Here is a 20,274-nt window from a genome sequence, read left to right on the forward strand (position 1 = left end):
GCTTTGGATTATTTTGAACACATGATGACAGATGCTCTGCAGTGAGGAGGGTTCTGCAGCACGAGAGCACACAGGCACAAATGCCTATGGTGCAGGAGATGGGGAGAAGAGCTCACACATGTTCTTGCCCAGCCAGGTGGCCCTGCTGTATGCTGAGCTGCAGTGATACAACCTGGGCCCCAAATTAGGCATCTTCTGTCACATGTTTCTGCCATGAACACCACACATTAAAAAACACACGGGAAACAAATCAATGTGAAAGCAGCTGAAAGCTCACTCCATGGTATTTGCTTCCATGCCCTCAGTCCAAATGCCTAGGATTGCCACAGCTCAAAGACACTTTCTGCCAGACTTCAGGGAGGAGCACTGCATATTTTTGGTGCAGGAAACTGTATTGTCTCTCTTCTTTGAACTTCCATAGCACTGTCTGAACTGGATATAAATTCCTAAACTTGGGGGAAGAAATATTTGAAAGCAGATTTAAGCATCACAGTCATCCCCCTTTTGTGGAATGGTCTGAACTAACTTTGTCACCTTTTCGACTGACAGAGTGCAATGCAGATCTGTCTTCAAGTCTCCACAGCATCAACACCTTCCACAGGCCTTTATGTCCTCTAAAATCCAAGACAACAGAATTTTTTCCAGTATTATTGGAAACAAGCAGCAAACAAATCTGCTTAGACACCGAAGAGTTACGTCATATTCTGTGGAACAAGTGTCACCCTTCAGCCTAGCACTGTATTGAAGAGGATTTCCCAGAGCTGGAGGACACTGACATTTTAAGCCTATAGTCAGCTCTCTACCTGTAAGCACAGCTGTTCTCAAGAAAGCTTGACAAAGGACAAGGTCCAAGATCAGAGCAGAAACAGGACTTGCTGGAAAAGAAGTGTGTGTGAAAAAGGCTTGCAGAGCACCACACCAAGACGTGCCCACTGGCAGCAGGCACTGAGGAGCAGACAGATCTTCTGTGCTTCTCCCTGGAGCACGGACCAATCTCTGCCCCATGCTAACTCAGAACCACCCAGCTGCTCCCCTTTAGCTGCAGAAAGAGCCACACACATCTTATTTTACCAAAGGTTTTACCACATGCTGAATCAAAAAGCCACACATGTATTTCAGAACTTCTCACTCTGCAGAATGACGCTGGTTCCATGCCTTCCTAAATTCCCTTCAGACAGCACCTGGAGGTCCCTTTCATTAGATATCCAAGGTGACCCTACAATACACATTACTTTGCTGACATTGAAGATCTCTGCCCATAAATCCCTTCACTCCAAGTGATGCTTGAACAAGACCCTGTGAGACAGAGATGATCACCTTGCCACATTAGAAATTGATCCCATCCCGTGTCAAAAGCAGCTATCACAACTTAAATTATTTTTGTTCTGCTTCCTTTTTTCCTAGAAAAAGGACTCTCACTCAGACACAGTAAAGTGGATGCATTTCAAGAGCAAATTTAAAGCACATCAGAGGGTTACAAAGGAAAAAGCACACACTCTCTGGGACATTTTCCTTCAGTTCTCTCGAGCTGCAAGTATACAAACACATAGGCCTGTACTTCATTTTAGTACAGAAACCAGCAGGTTTTGTATCACAGATGTGGAAAGGGCAGGCACACTCCCATCTGAAGAATCAGGGCCGAAACCATGGCCTCTTACTGGAGTGAGGGCTAAGAAATATCTCCCTCCACAAGACAGAAGTGAGCAAAGTTAGGTCACACAATCGGAGCAGAAGCTGTAGGGATAAAAAACCCAACCCTGTTGGTAAAGCCACAGTAGATGGGTCTGCAGCACCTGTTTAATTTGGTTCTTTAATTTGGGGAAAAACTGCAGTCTGAAGAACTTTCCATTTCTATCTACATTCACATGGGACATTTAAAAGGATTCCAATACAGTACATATTACAGCAAAAACGCCAAAGGGTTAAGCTCATAATCACACAAAAGGAAAACTAGGAAAGCACAAGCCTAGAGCATTCCTAATCCCAGCTCACATATCGGAGCAGCAGTTTTAAGCAAGTGCTGTGGCCACCTTCTCGCTCTTGTCCGGCTGGAACTCATCTGGGTGCATCTTACCTCCCAGAAGCCTTGGGGAAAAATAGAGACATAAAAAAAAAAAAAAGCTTGTTTTTTACAATCTGGGAGGCATCCACTCAGCAATAAATAGCACAGCATTCATTTAGCAATATCCCCTTTCCTCCACCCACTCAGCCTGGGCTAAGCTTTTAGCACCTCATAGTCTATTCATTCTTAAAAGCCATCAGGATGCAAACAAGTACTCAGAGGGGATCAAGGATCTGTGCCTTCCTGTGTATGAATCATTACAGCAGACTCACCGCGTTCAAGTGAGTCTCAGTAAAGGTACTTTCATGAGTTTCTCTCCAAGAACATGAATAGAATGGTTCAGTAGAACATTCTAGTCTGCACAGGCTCTTGAAATGCAGCTGCCTGTCCTCAAGTGCCTGGCCCTGTGACATGTCCAGCAGCATCAGCAGGAGCCAGGGGACTCAGCTGACCTGCTGTTTGATTGCTCCTTTCCCAGACACTGCGACTTCCACGCAGGACTTCTTACAGCTTCACTCCACAACTTGAAAGTTTTCTATCACAAACTATTATCTATTCAATGTTTTAGACAGCTTCACAATCCGAGTTGCATTTGAAATTTGGCATAGCATGTTAGCAGATGATCTGTTTGGCATTTGAAGAGCTTTGCTTTTTTACATTGGTCAGATTTAAGAGTTTGGCCTGCCCCAGGTAGCAGCTTATTTTACTGGCTTTCTGTATTGATACAGAGATCAAGGATCTCAATCATAAGCAGTCCTGCTGAGCAGGAGCTGTACAAATGCTGAACAAAAAGACATCTCATGCTTTTTACTTCACTTTGAAATAGATATTTCGATGTGAGACAAAAAGATCTTTCTTCCTCACAATAAGTACTTGGAGCAGCCTAAAGAGAGATGGCCAGCAGAAAAAAGTTCTTTCATGGAACGCCCCAGAGGAGGGGCTGAATAGATTGGTAAGCAGGTCTAGATCTGAAGCAGGCTTTGGGAGACTTCTACAAAGCAGTGGTTCACTGTGTTTTCTTCTCCCATCACTTAAAATCACCCAGATAAATACATACACAGACACAGAGCAAACATGGATTTCACTCAGCATGTTCCTAACAGTGTCTGCTTAATTTTTTTAGTGCATCAGTTCTTTGCTCATAAAAGCACCAAGTGTGTACTCATCAAAGTACACACTAAAAATCCTGTGAATTTCAATCTTTCCTTTTGGGTGATGATTTTACTGTTATTGTTTCTAGACACACATGCTCCTGACAACTCCATAGTTCATTGCAATTCCCAAAAAAAGCCCAGAAAATGCTGACTAACCCTGTTTTTGAGGGAAAGAATAAGTGATGATGCAGACAGCTGTGAGACATAACCTGGTCAAAGTATGAAATTGCAAGACCATAGAAACAAAACCCCTGTGAATGCCTATGGAGAGCTGTATCTGGCACGATAGCTCTTACTCACTGTCACACACACACACCGCTTTTGCATCAGCTGCTGCTGTGGACCTCAGATCTAAAGAGCTGCAGAGCCCATTAGATGTCTAATCACCCATGATTAATTCAGATGGAGCTTTCCCATTCACAGGAACACTCCCTGCTTCCGAACAGGAACAGCAGTGTTCTCAATTGTGTCTCAACATGCTCTATAAAGTGTGATGAAAGAGGACAAGAAATTTTCCTCGAGAAAGACAACAGTCTACTCTTGTTTTAATAAACTTGTACATTTAGTTCTTCATGAGTGCAGACTTTTATTACCTGTGGCAAGCCGAAACTGCTAAGCAGCACCCGCCTCTGGGATAGTCCCTTTAGAGCTCTCAGAGCCCACATTAACATGCCAAACACGCTAAGGTTTACTTCTCTTTGTCCTTCTCTAGGCCCATCTGCTATTTCCTTAAAGTGAGACCCAGTTTCAACAACACACACCACTCACACGGAGAAAGATACGTTCTGGCAGGTTTGTAGCTACATCTGCTGTCCCTTGCATAAAACTCGTATATTTTAGAAATAGCAAGGCACGTCCTTGGCAGCCCATTCTCACCTGTGTGTAGGTTTCTCTGAATCAGCCTCTAGCTTTAGGGTACACTTAGATGGAACTATTCTCCGCAGGTACTTTAACTCAAGGAAGAAGGTGGGTGCAGGGTAATATTTTTTCTTACTTAAGGTGGGTGCAAGGTAAGAATTTTTCAAATTACATGTATTATTCAGACGATTCACTTCTACAGGACCCGGAATTGTGCACTGAAAAGGCACCATACACCTCACAGACAGGAGTGCACACCTACAGTGGAGAAAGGGAACAAGATGGGGTACACAGACAGGGCTGGTGCAAAACAACAAGCAGATAAAACCCCAAAAAACACACACCAGATTCTATTAGGGGTCTTGCACTGAGACACCCAAAATCATCAGTTCTAACTAAAAGTCCCACCCCAAACCCTTGGATGACATTCTAAGCTCTCTCAATAATTTCTGTGTCACTCCCTGCCTCAGTTTCCTCAGTTACACAATCAAGAGATTAAATCTTATTTGCCAATACTGAATGTGGATGGCAGCAGTTTGGGGGGCAGGGGGGTGACGGTGGTGCTGTTTTCTTCTTTTAATCTGGGACACTGCCCATGAATTACTGCTTCATTTAATGCAAAAGCTCTGACTTTTCTTTTTAACAACTGCAGAAGCCCCAACCTTGAATTGGGACATGCAGTTCCAATTGAAAATGCCCAGAAATCCTCTCCCAACCATAAAATTTCAGGAAGAACCATGCCAGCTGCATCAGCCAAATTCTGCTTCTATATACATTTATATGTGAAATGTAAAGAGATCAATAAACCCAGCATGGAGACCAAAAAGCTCCTCCAGTATTGTACTGAGACAGCCAAACCTTTCTCTTGCCATCAGTTGTACCAAACAACCCCTTGGTACTTCAGTTCCAGCCAGACAACAATGTGAATGTTATCCTATGGAAAATGAATTGTTGTAACAACAAAAAGAGGTGTTACAAGTTTCCAGGTAAGCAGAAACAAACAGGAAACTAAGATGGATAAAGCAAGAGCAAATAAAAGAGAACAGCCTAACATCACAGAATAGATGTCAGGAGCTCTACACTCAGCTGCCCCAATCCAGCTCTCCAAACATACCCAAAGGGTGGAACAAGCTGCTCACACCCACAGGCTGTGACCAGGGTCTGCACCAGCAAGGTGACACTGAGACAAATGAACCCAGAAAGTACAGAGAGCCTTCCTTACCTGCTGCCCTGGACCTTCCCCACCTGGGCCTGCCAGCTCCATCCAGGCAGGGCTCTCCTCCAGTGCCTCTTGGGATGAAGGGACATGGCCAGTGCTTCCCTCTCCCAGCCAAGCTGCTCATTCCTACACTAAAGACAGTTTAACACAGCTGGTTTTTAGTGTTTGAACGCTCTGCAAACTGAGCCCACCCACAGATCTCCTGCCCAGCTCCAAACCCCATCAGCTGAAGCGGTGTCCCTGAGCACCTGGGTGCTTTCAGGCAGCCACAGCCCCTGATAGCTGCAGCCACCATCCCTCAGCTCTCACAGGGGAAGAAGGAAAGTGAGAAATTGCTAGAAAAGAGTCACCTTCCTCCCAGTGTCCTGCCCAGGGCTGTTATTGACTCCTTGCTGAGAGAAGTGTACCAGTCCCTCAGCACTTTTCCGGAGCAGGCTCTGGAGCCTGTGGGGAAATGAGAGCTTTGCCCAGGGCTGAGAAGGGGATGGGCAGAAATTTGGAAGCCGCTTTCTCCTCCTGGTAAATTATGAAGTGTCTTGGGATCCATTTTCAGATTAGCAGAGTACTTCAGGCATCACAAGGTTCGTACTCTTGCAGCACAGAAGAAGCCATGGCCTACTGTGGGTTGGCCACCAGCTGAGGTGCTGCATTGCTTTGAAAATCGTGAGGTGATACAAGGCCAGAGCACACAGTTAATGCAGTTTTTAAAAGATCTCTGCACAGCCACAAGTCACTGTATGATTTTACATCCTGCTCTGGCCATCCTGTGAAACTACCTCTACCTCTCCCTTGAGTTCACATGCATCTTTACTGTGAGTATGAAGAATAAATGAAGCTTTGTTTAACAGGGAGGTTAACCTGCCCTCTCAAACCAAAGAAAATGTGTGGTCAGGGCTGTGAGTTTCCCTGGTGCATCACAATCATCAGTTTCGTGGAAAGAAAGAAAGAAAGCTCTGATCTACTCTATTTCCCAGGAAGAAGCCTTGATGTTGTAAAGTCTGTCCTCCTCTGTCAATAAAGGAAGCTATAAGACTAATACTTAGTTCATTCCTCCCACACATGACTCCTTTAAATTACCACATCACTGCCCTAGGTTGATGCAGTTTATTCTGTTTTCTTCACCATCCCCTGTTTGTCCTTAGAACTGATGAAATCATTTGTCCTGTAACTTGATAGTAAAATTCACCTATAGAATGCACACAAGCTCCCAACTGGCTGCCAGATGGCAAGAAAGCCATCTGATTTCTATTAACTCCATTGGATTTCAACCTGGGAGCTGAAAAGCCCCCACATCTCACAGCCAGTCCTTGGCTGAGTCCCTTCCCTGCTGCTCTCCTTTCTTTGAAGATTGAGATTCCATTCTCACAAGTCTGGCCAAGCACCACCTCCAGCCCCAGCTAAACTAAACCCAGCTACCCAGGAGAATGATGGGCACAAACTTAACTATGCAAATCTTTGAAATACAGTGTCTGAGCAGACACTTGGAGGTGATCTCTCCCATGACAAGTGTAGCCAAGCCACCTGCATCTGCGTTTTCCAGAAAAATAACTTCAAATATAGTAATGATTTTAAATTCAGTAATTGTGACAGCTCACACCACATTGCAGTTTGAAAGCCGTGAGGCAAAGGTATGCTAATCAACCCAGATCTATGACAAAGCTTATAACAAAACCCAACTCTCTCTGCCTGTAGTGTTAAGCTGAGACTAAAAACACAACCTTCCTTTATATTAACACCTCCTCTGTGCAGTGTCACTGAGAATAATGAGATAAAAATTGCAGCAACTGTAACTGGAATGGAAATTAGTTGGAAGTCCTTGATAAGATTGTCTTCATTGGAAGGTGATACTGCTTTGTTAGCTTCCAGCTGATACACAGAGAACTGGCAATAGCTCTGTGGTCTTGCACAGGAGCCTGAAATGGATCCACTCCCACCTCTTCAGTTGAATGAATGTGTGTGAATGTCATGCACTGATTTTTTATATTCAGCCCAGAGGTGTCCTTCACGACCTGGGGGCTCAGGCAGTTGCCCTGAGAACTCACCCTAGAACTGGAGATTTTGACAGGAAAGTTCTGTCAGATGTTACACCACAACTTTGTTTGAAGGGCGTGGAGGAAATGCTGTCCAACCTGTTAAATGCGTAAAAGGCCCTTTGAACTGTAGTTACCTGTTGGCACAGAGCTCAGTTAGGCAATCTTAATTGTTTGCATTTGATTATACATATAAAGAAAATGTGGAGCTGTGTCACATTGAACTAAGATATTTTCAAAAAGACGTGGATAAACAGATCAGGAACACACTGCATGAACACTTGGAAGTCTGCCAGGGGAAAAACAGAGGAGACCTCAGGTCAACCTTTTACATTCATTCATCTGGTTGCATCTATTTTACATCTATTCACATCACCATCCTCCTCCTTAAGTGCTTAAGTGGGTTTTGGTAGAGCACAAAGAAGGAAAGTTTTGAGTGGACCAAACACAGAATCAGTATCCTCATATCTGAGTGGACAAAACTCAAAATCAGTACCTTCATGGTAGCCAGTCCTCATGTTTGGACTGGGTTCTCCCACAGCATCCACATTTTGGGAGAGTGAGGGCTCACGTTCCAGACCCAGGTTCAGGTTGCATACATGCAAAGAAACACAGCAATAGGAACTTATCATGGGGTTTTATGTGACTGGTGGTAGCCTACAAACACACCGGGGAGCACAAAGTGCTCTGGTCAGCCTGTGTACAGGCATCCCCCACTCCCTGTGGCCAGGCTCTCAGAGGGCATTTATTGTGTAGTGTGGGAGTTTTGGTGATGGGGAGACTACCAGAGATACAGAAAGGCAGCTGGTTTGGTTAACAGAGGATGTGCTTTGATTGTTTTGTAGAGGAAAAATATAGCGATGACTAAGGGAGGAAAAACAGGAGAAGAAGAAGATATTTAATGTCAAAGGGCTCCAATGTACATCCTGATTTTTAGCATCAGCCTTCTTGGGCTGACACGGATTTATATGGAATAATTCCTGGATGGTGAGAAAGCAAATAAATGTAGTTCTGTAGGCTATATGTCAGAATGTTCATGACAGCTGTAGATGATTTATAGCTTACCAGACACTGAGATCAGTGCTTGGACCACACTGGCTCTTTCCCTAAGACAAGGCACAGGTCTACATAACACAGGGGGATTAAGGCCTATCTGTCCATCTGAGACACTCATGGGACATCAGATTTCTGATGCCAGGGGAAAAAAAGTTTCCATTTACTGCCTCCTGGCTCTGCCCCATGAGCTGCAGCATGTCATGTGCACCACTTGAGCCGCTTTGTTTGCTTACAAAGCAGATGTTTGACAGGCACAGAAATAATGCCTTCAAGATCTGCAACAGCTGTGGCCAGCTCTTATTCAGATAAGAGGCCCTGTATTTCTACAGCCACCCAGCCAAGGCCTTATGCAACTTGGTTAAATTGCCTTTTGAGACGCTGCCTTGCCAGCTCGAGTAAGTGGCAGATACCTCTCCATGGGAGAAGAAAATAAGTCTTTTGTTAGACGTCAATTTGCTTTTCCTTTGGGCTAACATTTTGAAATACTTTATTTTTTCCTTGTTTTGGGAAGGTTTTCATAATGTGGAGACTTCATGCATCAAAACGTGCTGCTCCTGCCCCTGCCAGCCTTCTGTGCTTTGGTGTGGAGGCACATCAGTTCTGTCTCTGTAGGAACACAGAGCTTTCCTGAGGTCCATTGTTGGACTCATCAATGTTGAGTGGCCATTTTCATAACCCCAGACCTCATCCTCTCTTGCTGACACTGTTCACTCTGTACAGGGTAGAGTCTACAGCTGACATGGAAAATTTAAAAGATTCTCTTTCTGGAACTAAAATATCATTCTGTGACTACCCTTTAAGGAAGGGGAAAGATAAACCTGGCTGAACTCATCAAAATCCTCCTCTCAACAAGCAGAAGAGAGTCCCAAGACATTTTTGCACACCATCAGGAAACGTAGGAACGTATAATACAGAGGTACTCACCCTGTGCCATCTGCAAGCCATCTGCAGTAGCTTAGCACTGACCGAGTATTGTACCCACACAATAGACCAAACCCAGCATCAGGGATTAGTGCATGGTCCCAACAGCACCAGGTGCTGCAGACTCAGCTCTTGTTGGTTTAGATGAGTGTTTCTCTAGTCCCTATCTATGGTGTTATCAAAACATCCTGGTTCCCTGAAATCACACCTGGCTCAGAATTTAAACACAGGAGCTGTGTACATGAGGCAACAGAAGGTCTACCTGGCACATTTCACATGTGGTGTTTTGACCCTAGAAGTAACAGGATATGTGCTGATGACATGGAAGAGCTGACACCAAAGCAGACAGAATTAACCACAGTTCTTTAATTAGGAACACCATAGGAAAAATGCAGATAGAAGAAAAACTTCCATATTTCTAATGAGAAGCTGAGAATAAAACTGAGCTTCATCAGCTCAGATATGAATTTCCTCCAGGTTGGTTGCTCCAGGAGAGGCCATCAAAAAGGCAGATCTAGGAAACAGAAAAAAACGTGAGTAAAGTTCAAAACAACAGCACATGACTACTCTTTGCAAAACAGGAGTCATAAACTCAGAAGAACTATAACCACTTCACCCTTCTATTGTGCCTTCTCTGGAGGACTTCACTAGAGACACATGCCAGATTGTGGCACCTTTACTCTGCACCTCACTATCTACATGACCCCATTTGATTTTATGGTTCAAAGCAGTATCTGAAGTACAAAGGGATCAGACTCCTGCTCTAGCTGGTGCAGTGTAAGTCAGCTTAGCATTGGTGAAAACATAGAGTCAAAAATTACTGTCGCTTTCCCTTGGCATTAGTTTTGATATTCAGAGTCCAGTGTAGCATCAGTTACAAATACAGAAGTCTGATAATCAAGGTACTTGTCAAGGAAAAATTGAAAACTTCCTGAGGTGTTAAACACTGCTGTCAGTGGTTGATACACTACATATGCAACATTATTTGCTGCATGAAAAGGTACAAAGGGCTCTGGCCTGCTCTTACACTTGATCTTCCAGATTCAGATGAGGGACAAGCTCAGCTCCTCCTTGGAAAGGTCACTGAGGTCAGGCCCCCTGAGGTAAGGGAAGGTGAATCAGGAGCCTGCTCTGTGCTGCATTTCACCCTTGCTGAAAGGAAGGTCACCCACAATGGCAATTCCACGGTGAGTAAAGTGGTGATCATTAGATCATCACAGCATGGCACAATCCTATTGTTGTTATAATGATCCTAATAAAAAAATCTTCATGAGGCTTCTCTTGGGTGTAGCTATCATTAATAAGCATTTCCTCTTGCAATTTATCTCAGTTAAGTTAAATGAAAATTCCACTAAGAATGAATGTCCATATAGCAATGGTATGCATGACATGGTCCTGCAGGTAGCCAACATTTAAAAGAACTAAAAATATCTTAAATGTTTTTATGGCCATTTCACAGCACTGAGAAATTAAATTACTTTAGATGGGAAGGAATTAGAATAATTTTTTTCTGGCCTATATTGTGGGGGATTTCTGGGAACCTGAAATCATATGGTGAATCCATTCTTCAAAGGAGAAAGAGATGGAGCAGAATTTCCTAGAGATTCTCTGTTGTTTTCTCAACTTTCAGGTGCAAATTGTGTTGATTCTTCCCTTTTGGCCTTCTCCTCTGTATTTTGAGTGTTTAGAGTGTTTAGAGGAAGTCCTCCTCAGCTCTTATTGAGGTAGGGACTGCCTGAAGGTCCCCTGCCTGTACATCCCCTTCACAGCCCAGGACTGGGGGTCCTCTGCTCTGCCATAATCAATCAACATCTCAAAATCCTTGTTAGAATCTTTCTGACTTTGTGTCATGTTCAGGTGTTGAAGTGCCCACTAATACCAGAGATGCTTCAGTGTGGGAATCAGACGTAATTAGAGCCTGTACCTTCATGCTTCAGCCAGTAACCCACATTTTGAATCAAAGCAAGCAGCTGAAACACTGATGGAGGGCAGGCAGTGACCCTCTCATTTGTCAGTGGCACAGAGCAACTAAAATATCAGCTGCCCAAGAAGATGAGGAAGAATGCTTTGAAGCACCAGTGCAGTCCTGGGAGCTATTTCACAGTGAAGATCTACATTACAGTGGTGCTCTTTAACCAAGTATTTCCAAATCTGGCTCTCATTGCTGGTGTTTTAGCTTATAGAGGTTCTACTGAATGGGTAAGATCTTCACTTGCCCTGAACAGTTGCTCAACATGCTCACAATTTTGAGACCATCTGTGTTAATCAAGGGCAGAACTTGGACTGCCATGCCAGAATTTGGCATTCACAACTTTTTTGCAAGCATAGTTTTTGGTTTAACCCTCAGGTCCAACATCTAGCTGATATATATAGAAATTACTTTCTGTGGACCCAACTCAAATGAATCTGAGGGAATTATTATTTGCAACTGATTGCACTTAGAGTTGCAACACAGTGGAGAGTGGTATTTTGCCTTTTTGCTTTTTTCCCCCTTGTTGCCTTTGGAAATTTCACAACCGTCAGTTAGCCAGACCGAGTCTGAGCTGAGGATCTTGCAACACTGGTTCATCAATGCCACTGAAAAACAAATCTGTACAGTGTCATAGCTTTCATTGATCCACCGGGTTGGATCCAAGCTGATAGCAGATCAGATGAGAACTCAGGAAAAAAAAAGTCAGATCTCTTGATTCAGACTGACGGGGACTTGCAGCCTGGCCGCACAACAGGTTTCTGGCTAGCACAGAGACCCAGGGCCCAAGGCTTCACCCAGGACAAGCTCTGACACAGTGCAGTAAATCAGGCATGTCCCACCATAAAGAGAAGGATTCTCACATCCTGGGACCTGTGGGGCACAGCCAGGAGAGGCACTACAGCCATGTTATAGTGCAGGGCCTCAAAGCTATAGCCCAGGCCACAGACCCAGATGCCATTCATCTAGATAACCCCATATAATCAATTTCACTAGTCCTGCTCTTGCCCAACAAGACAAGCTCAGGAATGCTCTCATTGATGCTTTTGGAATATGTGACCTGGGAGCTGTTGGTTTTGTTTGCATTTTCCTCTTTATTTGCTCTCTGTTACTACGTTAATGTAGTTCTCCCTACATGTACCATAGCCTGGATCCATCCCATGGTCCTGTTAGTGATGTCACAAGCAGGGTTATGACCACTTGTGACAGGACACGCTAAAACAACACTTCAGAAGATAAGGAAGCCACTGAGAGAACTGACGTCCTGGAGGCAGGAATCCCACTTCTGTGTGAAATGTCCCACGTCAGTAAACCTTTAAAGAGGGGAGAAAAATGTAGAGCTTAAGGAACTCTGCATCAAGCACTGGATTTTCCTTTAGATCTCATTCCAGGCTCAACAGAGAGACAAAGGATCAGGGGCTTCATGTTGACTTCATCTCTTTCATTCTGTATTCATGAAGGGAACAACTGAAAACGTGAGAACTGACCTTTCCTAGAACCCCTTCCGCTTTTCCTGGAAATCAGTCTTCAGTCACATGATAGGGTTTTGCTGCTCTTCAGGAATTCCAGATCCTGAATGAGGCAGACTGTAAACAAGGAAACCTGATACCTCAAGGACAGAAGGAGAGAACAAGATGTCCATAGACACACTGGAGTGTTTTCAAGCATTGCAATGTGTTCTGTGGCTTGTTTATAAATGTGACTCCGAGTCTAAATGTGTCTCTGAGTGTATACACACACTATATACACACACTCCTACAGAGTACATACTATTGTTTTTTCTTACACATCAATGTGATGGTTTGGCATTTAAGAAAAAACTACTACAATCACTGTGAGCAGAGAGACTCAGCCATAAACAAAGTTACATTCTCCAGGACAGGCACTTCTCTTTCAGCCCAGTCCCAACCAAAACTTTGTGTCTGCAGCTCTGTGGTTTGAAACCCAGTTATTTTCTAACATAAGGCCAAGATTGCAGAGCCCTGTTTGTGGGTGCAAGAGGTATATGAATACCCACAAGCTACCACTCAATTCCAACCTCTCTTGACAAGCTGGTTACTTAAAACCTGTCTGGCTTTTAAGGAATGTATCTGACTTTTTGGTTTCTGGAGAAGAGACATGGGGTAGGCAAAGAATTTTTTTGGAAAATAAGAAGTGTGGTTTAAAAAGAGAGGGCACAGATTCTTCAAAATGCACAAGAAGAAAAAAGAAACTTGTGGAATCAGGGTAGCAGCTGGATTGGTACACCCCAAGGGAAAATGAGAACTGCAGGAGAAGCTGAACCTTTACACTAGAGCATGTTCTTTTTCCTCCAAGTTAGATGCAGTTTGCAGTCCTGTGCCAAATATTCACATTAACTACTAGGAGCTCCTTATTTCTAGGATATTTTTATTCTTAATATTAAACATTTACCCCTTATCAGAAAACTACCCTTAAACCTAACACAGCTGGAAATCAGTCAAAAACAGGGTCAAAAATGGCTTATTCACCCTCCATTTATAACAGACAACTTTCAGACAGTTGGAGACAAATATTTGTTAACAAGAACTTCCCAAGTGAGTTAATTTCTTGCCATTTGCAAAATGTTGATTAAGGAGCCCTGCTTACTCAAGTCTGTTTTGGAGGCACAGCTCTGAGTGGTACTGTAAGAGGAACACTCACAATCACAGCATCCAGGCCATTAATTAAAGTCTTATAAAATCCCAGCAGAAATGACTGGAAGGATTCCCATTGATCCATTAGATTTTGGATAAGTCTTGAAATACAACAACTCAACTGATAAAGGCAGAGACCTCTTCTCTCCCTTGCAGCATTTTTCCTGCTATTTGAATCCTTTGTATGTCAAATGCCATCAGGATCAGTGGCCAAAATCTCTGCCAGAAAGGAAAAGTGGTTTGTTTTGTGTCTGGACACTTCAGGATTGGTGTTAGGGCTCAGTTTGAGCTGCCAGGTGCTGTGTCTCCATCTCCCTTTTGCTGTGGGATCTCCAAGGTCTTGCAATCCCAACATGATTGTGCCTGTACTTCACAGAGTAAGGAAAGAGCCCTATGGCCAGTTTTGCCATATCCAACTGAAACAGGCTGAGCTCTCCTGTGTGAGCTCTCTCAGTGTGGGTAGTGACCTCTGAGTATTTATCTGAACAACTTCACATAACAAAACTGTTTGTTTACACTGCATGTGGAGCCACCTTCTAGAATCTTTTCTCAGTCCTCTCCATCATCAAACTCTGCTTTAGCCGAGGAAACACCAAGACCAAAATAGTGGAGAGGTGTAAATCTGAAACTACTGGAAAGAAAAAGCCTCCATCATCTCAAGGACTCTGGCAGTAAAGCTTCTTGATTAGGCAGCTGCTGGGAACTCATTTTGTTCTAGCCCTGAGCTAAGCACCTGCCAGGCCATTTCTCTCCTGCAGTTTTACTTTCTGTAAAAATAGAACTAATTATTAGATGTCACTAATACAATTTATACCCATCTTAAGAGGCCTAATAAATAGTGGCAAATTCATGAGGAGATACGCTTAGACTTGAAATACAATGTTAATACTAATCACATAATTGAAAAATTCAGCTCCCCTGGAAAATCAGTGGGGTTATGATGTTCCTGTTTTTCCCTGCTGTCCAAGTACAACTACACAAACAACTCTCTGTGACTTTGCTATCCAGCAACGAGCTGCCTCTGTGCAGTTGGATACACCCTTGGATAAATGTCAGTGTGCTTCCTTGGCCATGGAAACATGGGAAGATGCTTTCTACCCTCTGTAGTGCCATAGTGGGCAGCTGGACTCTTACTGGGACAAGCCAGAAATCAGCCCAAATTTATCTTGCTCATGCAGTCATAGTCTGGAGCTGCTGCAAAACAATTCTGGTCACAGATTTTCATCTCTGGATCCTCTGGAGATAGTTATAATGGGCTGAAACATCTCAGAGGAAGATGCAATATCTTTGGCCAGTCACCAATTTTTTTTCCCCAAAAATCCACCAGCATGTGGATGCCTGATGGTTTATGTCCTGATATTTTTGATATTTTTCTCTCCTATCACTTATAACTGTGAATCCTCTCATTAGTCATACTGCACTCATTCCAGCACATCATTTAATCTTTCTTCATCAAAACACCATTTAGACAAAGATGATCTGATTTGAAATGTGGCTGCTGTCATCGCTTCCCTCTCTGCTGTATTTGTTCGCTGCTCTATTCTTTTTTTAGGTTGTCATGCCAGGTAGCTTTTGATGAGTAACACGCTGCTCATCTGTTGCTGTCATGTAGCCAACAAAGCCCCAAAGATGCCATCAGAAGTAAAAATAAAGCCCATTGCATGATACTGAAATAATCTTTTCTGCATGAGTGTGAGCTCTTCCCCATCAGACAGCTCTTTTCCCTACCATTCTCTTAATCCCTCTCAAGAAAATATCTTATTTGCACAAAAAGTAAGCACAAATCCCCTAGAGTTCACTTGAAAGAAGCATAAAAAGAGTAACTGCAGATAAAAGTTGCTAGAGAGGGTGCAGGATATTGCACAGCTGCTTAGAGAGGCAAATTGTCCACACTGAGCTTGGTGTGAGCATGCCTCTTTCTTGGCTGAAAAGTCATGTATGCACCATGGATGTTTGCAAACATAAGGTAATTTATGTCATTGATGAAAATGTGTTTGCAAGTAAAGGACTCAGCTTCAGAAACCTGCTGTGTTGCCTTGCTGGTCAGAAGTGGCCAGCAGAATGCACTGTACGTGCAGCACAGATAGAATCTGGATCATTGCTCAATGCCCACAGGGCCAGGGTTAATAAAGCAAAAGGGAACAGAGCACCAAAAGCACTGCTGATATCTGTATGTGCACCAGGGACCATTTCATTGGCTTTGTGGAGGAGCTTTCTGTCATGTAATTGCTCAATATCCAAAGCAGTACTTGATACTGCTTTCCCAGAGATCTACAGTTCCAACCAGAAAAATATATAGACTGACAAAAAAGGCAGTGTTGGGAAAGTCATAGCAGGAGTTGCAATGAAAAAGCAAGTAGCCAAAGAAAGAAATTTAGTAATCAAGCAATGACATAAAGTTTGGTCTAGGATCTCAAATGAAACTCAAATTTTGAATGTTTGGTTAGCATGGATGTAATTCTGGAAGGAATTAAGGGATTCTGATTTGAAGTGGGCTGCAAATTATTCCTATCACAAAGGTAGGAATGAAGGTTAAGCATCTGCCTAACGTTTTGTGGCAGACAAGCAAATATGGACTCCTGGTGACTCCTGCATGTGAAACCAGTTCCTTTCAGCAGGTACCTCCTCCTTGCCTAGAACAGTAGTCAAATTTGTGAGGACACCCATGGAGGAAGAACTGGTGTTCAAGGGAAAGTTTTAAACAGGAATGAGAAAGAAAAGAAGACTGCTGTGTCTTGGTCATAGCAGAAGTGGAGCTGAGGGTGCAGAAGGAGACAAGACTAGAGTGAGCAGGGCTGTCAAAACAACACCCAGCCATTTCTGGAAGGAAGGCCTGGGGCACCCCCACACTCCCTTCTCTAACATGCAGGGAGAGAATTGGGGATCTGAACTAGAGGGGGTAGGAGAAGGAGGAGGAGAGACACTTGCAGGCCAGATGTGACCAACATTGCCCCCCAGAATCAGGTCCAGCTGGGGGAAGGAGGGAACCTGGCCAACCTGGGAGTCAGCTGTAATTTTCACAACCAGATGGCAGGGTCCCTGCCCAGTCTGAGGACAGAAGCCTGGAGGTTTTCCTCCAGCAGGAAACCTTTTCATTTCTCACCCTGCACTGACAACCTCCTCTTCAGCATGATGTGCTGTCACAAAGACACAGAAACCAAGCCAGATGCTGCCAGATTTAGAGAACTTTGGGACAGACACCTAGTCACACTCATGTTGGTGGAGGAGCAGTTTGAATCTATCTTTCATAAAGCGGCCTTCCATGGGACAGTGGCTCACACCACTTCTCTCTAGCACAGGCTCACAGAGGGTCTCAGCTGGGCCTGGCTGGGCCTGACACAGTTTGTCTTGCACAAAGACAAACCAGCAGAGCAGAGCTTCCTGAGCTCTCTTGTACAGGCCAGAAACAACCCTCCCAAACAGAGCTGTCAGGGATGTTAAACAGAGTGAGGAGGCAAGAGGGCCCAACCTGACACGGGCCAGAGCCGCTATTTTCAGGGTCAGATCAAGAGCCTGAGGGCTGGGCTCGGACTTAAGAGATTTCTCTCCCAGTTCAACTGGACAGAGTGAACAGGCTCTGCGTTGTTCTACATCTGAGGATGTGGCAGGGGGGACAGGAACCCTCTGCAGAAGCTTTTTATGACAGGAGGTAAATCTAAGGTTCTCCACAATTGCTTGAATGAACAAGTGCCTGTCTTTCCTTTGCTGAGTTTGCATTTGTCCTTCTCAGCAGTGCTAGATTGCTGTTCTACTACAGCCCAATGGCTGATGATAATAAAATAATGCAGAGTTTGGACCGCTCATAATCACTTCTTTGGAAAGTAATTGTAAGTATATGTACGTGTTCTCACACATATACATGCACACACATGTGCACATATATATGCTCACATATTGATACCCTGCATATCCTGTGTAAAAAGCAGGGAGAAGAAAATAATACTTAAAGACACTAAATAATGAGTCACAGATTGTAGGGGCTTAACCCCTTGTGTTGCCACTAACAACAGAAGCACTTTTGCCCTCAGTGGGGTGAAAAGTCCACTGTAGTGTTCTGTGGGGAATCTATGCTCAGTCACAGATTCATAGATCCTTATTTGATCCTCATTGATCCTCATTTGATCCTCCTTATTTTTATTTCTTTTTGGCAAGAAATTATCTTTTTATTCCATTTGTAGTAATACAAAGCTCCTTTTGAGCATTATAATAATTACCATTGGTAATAATTTCTGTAATGATGAGTAGCAAACTCCTCCGGCAAAATACAAGAAATAACTGCACTCTCCCCTAAAATGATGCCAGGGAATGCTCAGGGATTCTAACTATATTCTCCCATCCTTTACCACATTGGAAGCAGGAAGAAATGACAGCAAAGCCAATTCTTGTTGGTTGGTCCCCAAAACCTGTATCCACCACCAAATCAGACCTAGGAATGCTGGTGCACAAATGGAATCTGCCATGGGAAAAAAGTCTTGCTCTCAGCAGCTTCCTAGGATTGCTGTGGTGAGTGCAGGGTTTCTCATCTGCAGGTCTAATCCTGTCCAACACAAGCAATTTAAGTACAGACTGCTAAAGATCCCCTCGCCTTCCATGGGCTCATGATCAACTTGTAATTGCGCAGCTATTGCATCTGTTTGCCTAATTAAAACCAGCTGTCTCTGTGCGAGCTCCCATCCAAGAAATAGCTGTGCAAATACATTTTTTACTGTTAATGTAAAGAACAAATCTGTGCCCCCTGCCCTAACTGGCCCTTCAAAAGCAGCATTGGTGTTTTAATTCCTTCCAAATTCACACAAAAATGTGATCCCCCAAAGCAATCAGTTCCTGTCCTTTCCTACTATCCAGCACAAGGCCTGAGACATCTCCCATTTGTATGGATTTATGGCCTAGTAATTATAGTTCATGAAATCCATTCACAGTAAAGTGTGTCCTGGATACTCCCACTCATCCTGGCAAACCAAATGTTTAACATCATGAGGGGTATAAAAATATAAGCAGTCATGTTTGAGTCACTTTTAGTACAACAGATTAGTTTGCAGGGTCTGGCAGTGTTTATAGTATAAATCACACTTTAGAGATGGGAAAATACTCTGAGATTATCTAGTTCAACTGAGTTTTTATGTAAGTATGTATTTTCTGCTGCCTTCATCAAAATCCAAATTGAGAAACGTCTCCATGTACAAGATTTCCACCACTTCCCTTTGGGATTATCCAACAACTTGACAGAAATCACTATTAGGAAATATACCCTGACATTTAGATCTACAGTCTCCATTGCTCAGTTTAAGCTTTTTACTCCTTTTAGCATCCCATTCCCTTCCTTTCTTATATCCTTCAGCATTCACAGCCTCCAGATCCTTGCAGCTGGTTCAAACATCCTGTCACTGTTACTGTTTCTCCCTACTCACCTGAGTGACAGTATAGACAAGGACACTTCTCCATCTCTGCTTCCCTTCAGGTCAGGAATCACCCAACAGCTCTTGAACATGGGTTTGTCAGCAGCAGAGAAAAAAAAAGGATTGCTAAGGACTGGTCAATGGACAAATCAAATCGGTATGCTCACATAAAGGAGCCACTTCCAGTTTTGAATTATTTCATTTTTAATAGGTGTTTTTGCCCTCTGGTAATGGTTCAATCACCTTTCCCTTAGCTGAACCACTCCCCTGACAAGAAAACAGGAGCAACCAACCGAGACATGTTTGGAGCTAAAGGCAGCTGCTGTTTACTTGCGTATTTTGCTTTCTCACAGAAGTGCTCAGTACGTTGTGGCCTTGACGCTGGGCAAGGAGAGACTGTGTGCATGGGGCATGGAAAGGGCATATTCCCCTCCTTGGCAGGAGTCCCTTGGCAGCAGTGGCAGCTTAATGCACAGCTCAGTGCCCTGACTTCCTCCTCCTGACCCCTGCTTTATTCTGCACTTGCCCCAAGCGAGCGCTTGCCCCTCTGCTCGCTCAGTGCCCTTGTGGGGACAGGAGAGCTGGGGCCCTGGCTGAAGGCAGTGCAGAATTCCCACTGACTCCTCTGAGGCCAGGATTTCATTTTAAATGACCGTTCTGCAGAAGCAATGAAGGATTAAAATTGTGCCATGAGTGCATTGGTTAAAATGGAAGACTTGCTAAGCAGTTGCAGGGTCCAAAAAGAGTTGCAGAGGGTCAAGTTTCCAGTTCAGTGAACCCTGTCAGCTGTCCCAGGGCACTGCCTCACTTGGGACAACAGACACACGCACCAAGGAGAGTGACACACACACAGGCACACACACACATCCTGAGATTTCCAAAACTCAGGGCATTGGACACACAAAATCCATTTGCTTTTATGCTGGTTGGGAATCAGACTCCTACCAGAGCTAAG

General features: G+C 43.9%; 1 long non-coding RNA gene across 1 annotated transcript; it reads right to left on the reverse strand.

Annotated features, from left to right (window-relative positions):
- Positions 1 to 9,651: 9,651 nt before the first annotated feature.
- Positions 9,652 to 19,572, reverse strand: LOC148183224 (uncharacterized). The gene is made up of 2 exons (XR_015773733.1): positions 19,332 to 19,572; positions 9,652 to 9,814 (listed from the first exon to the last, which is right to left on the reverse strand). It is a non-coding gene; the product is annotated as an uncharacterized LOC148183224 (long non-coding RNA).
- Positions 19,573 to 20,274: the final 702 nt, after the last annotated feature.

Source organism: Pseudopodoces humilis, chromosome 13 (assembly GCF_049639895.1).
Source record: "Pseudopodoces humilis isolate 2021_Gansu_Grassland_sample_001 chromosome 13, ASM4963989v1, whole genome shotgun sequence".
Classification (NCBI taxonomy): domain Eukaryota; kingdom Metazoa; phylum Chordata; class Aves; order Passeriformes; family Paridae; genus Pseudopodoces; species Pseudopodoces humilis.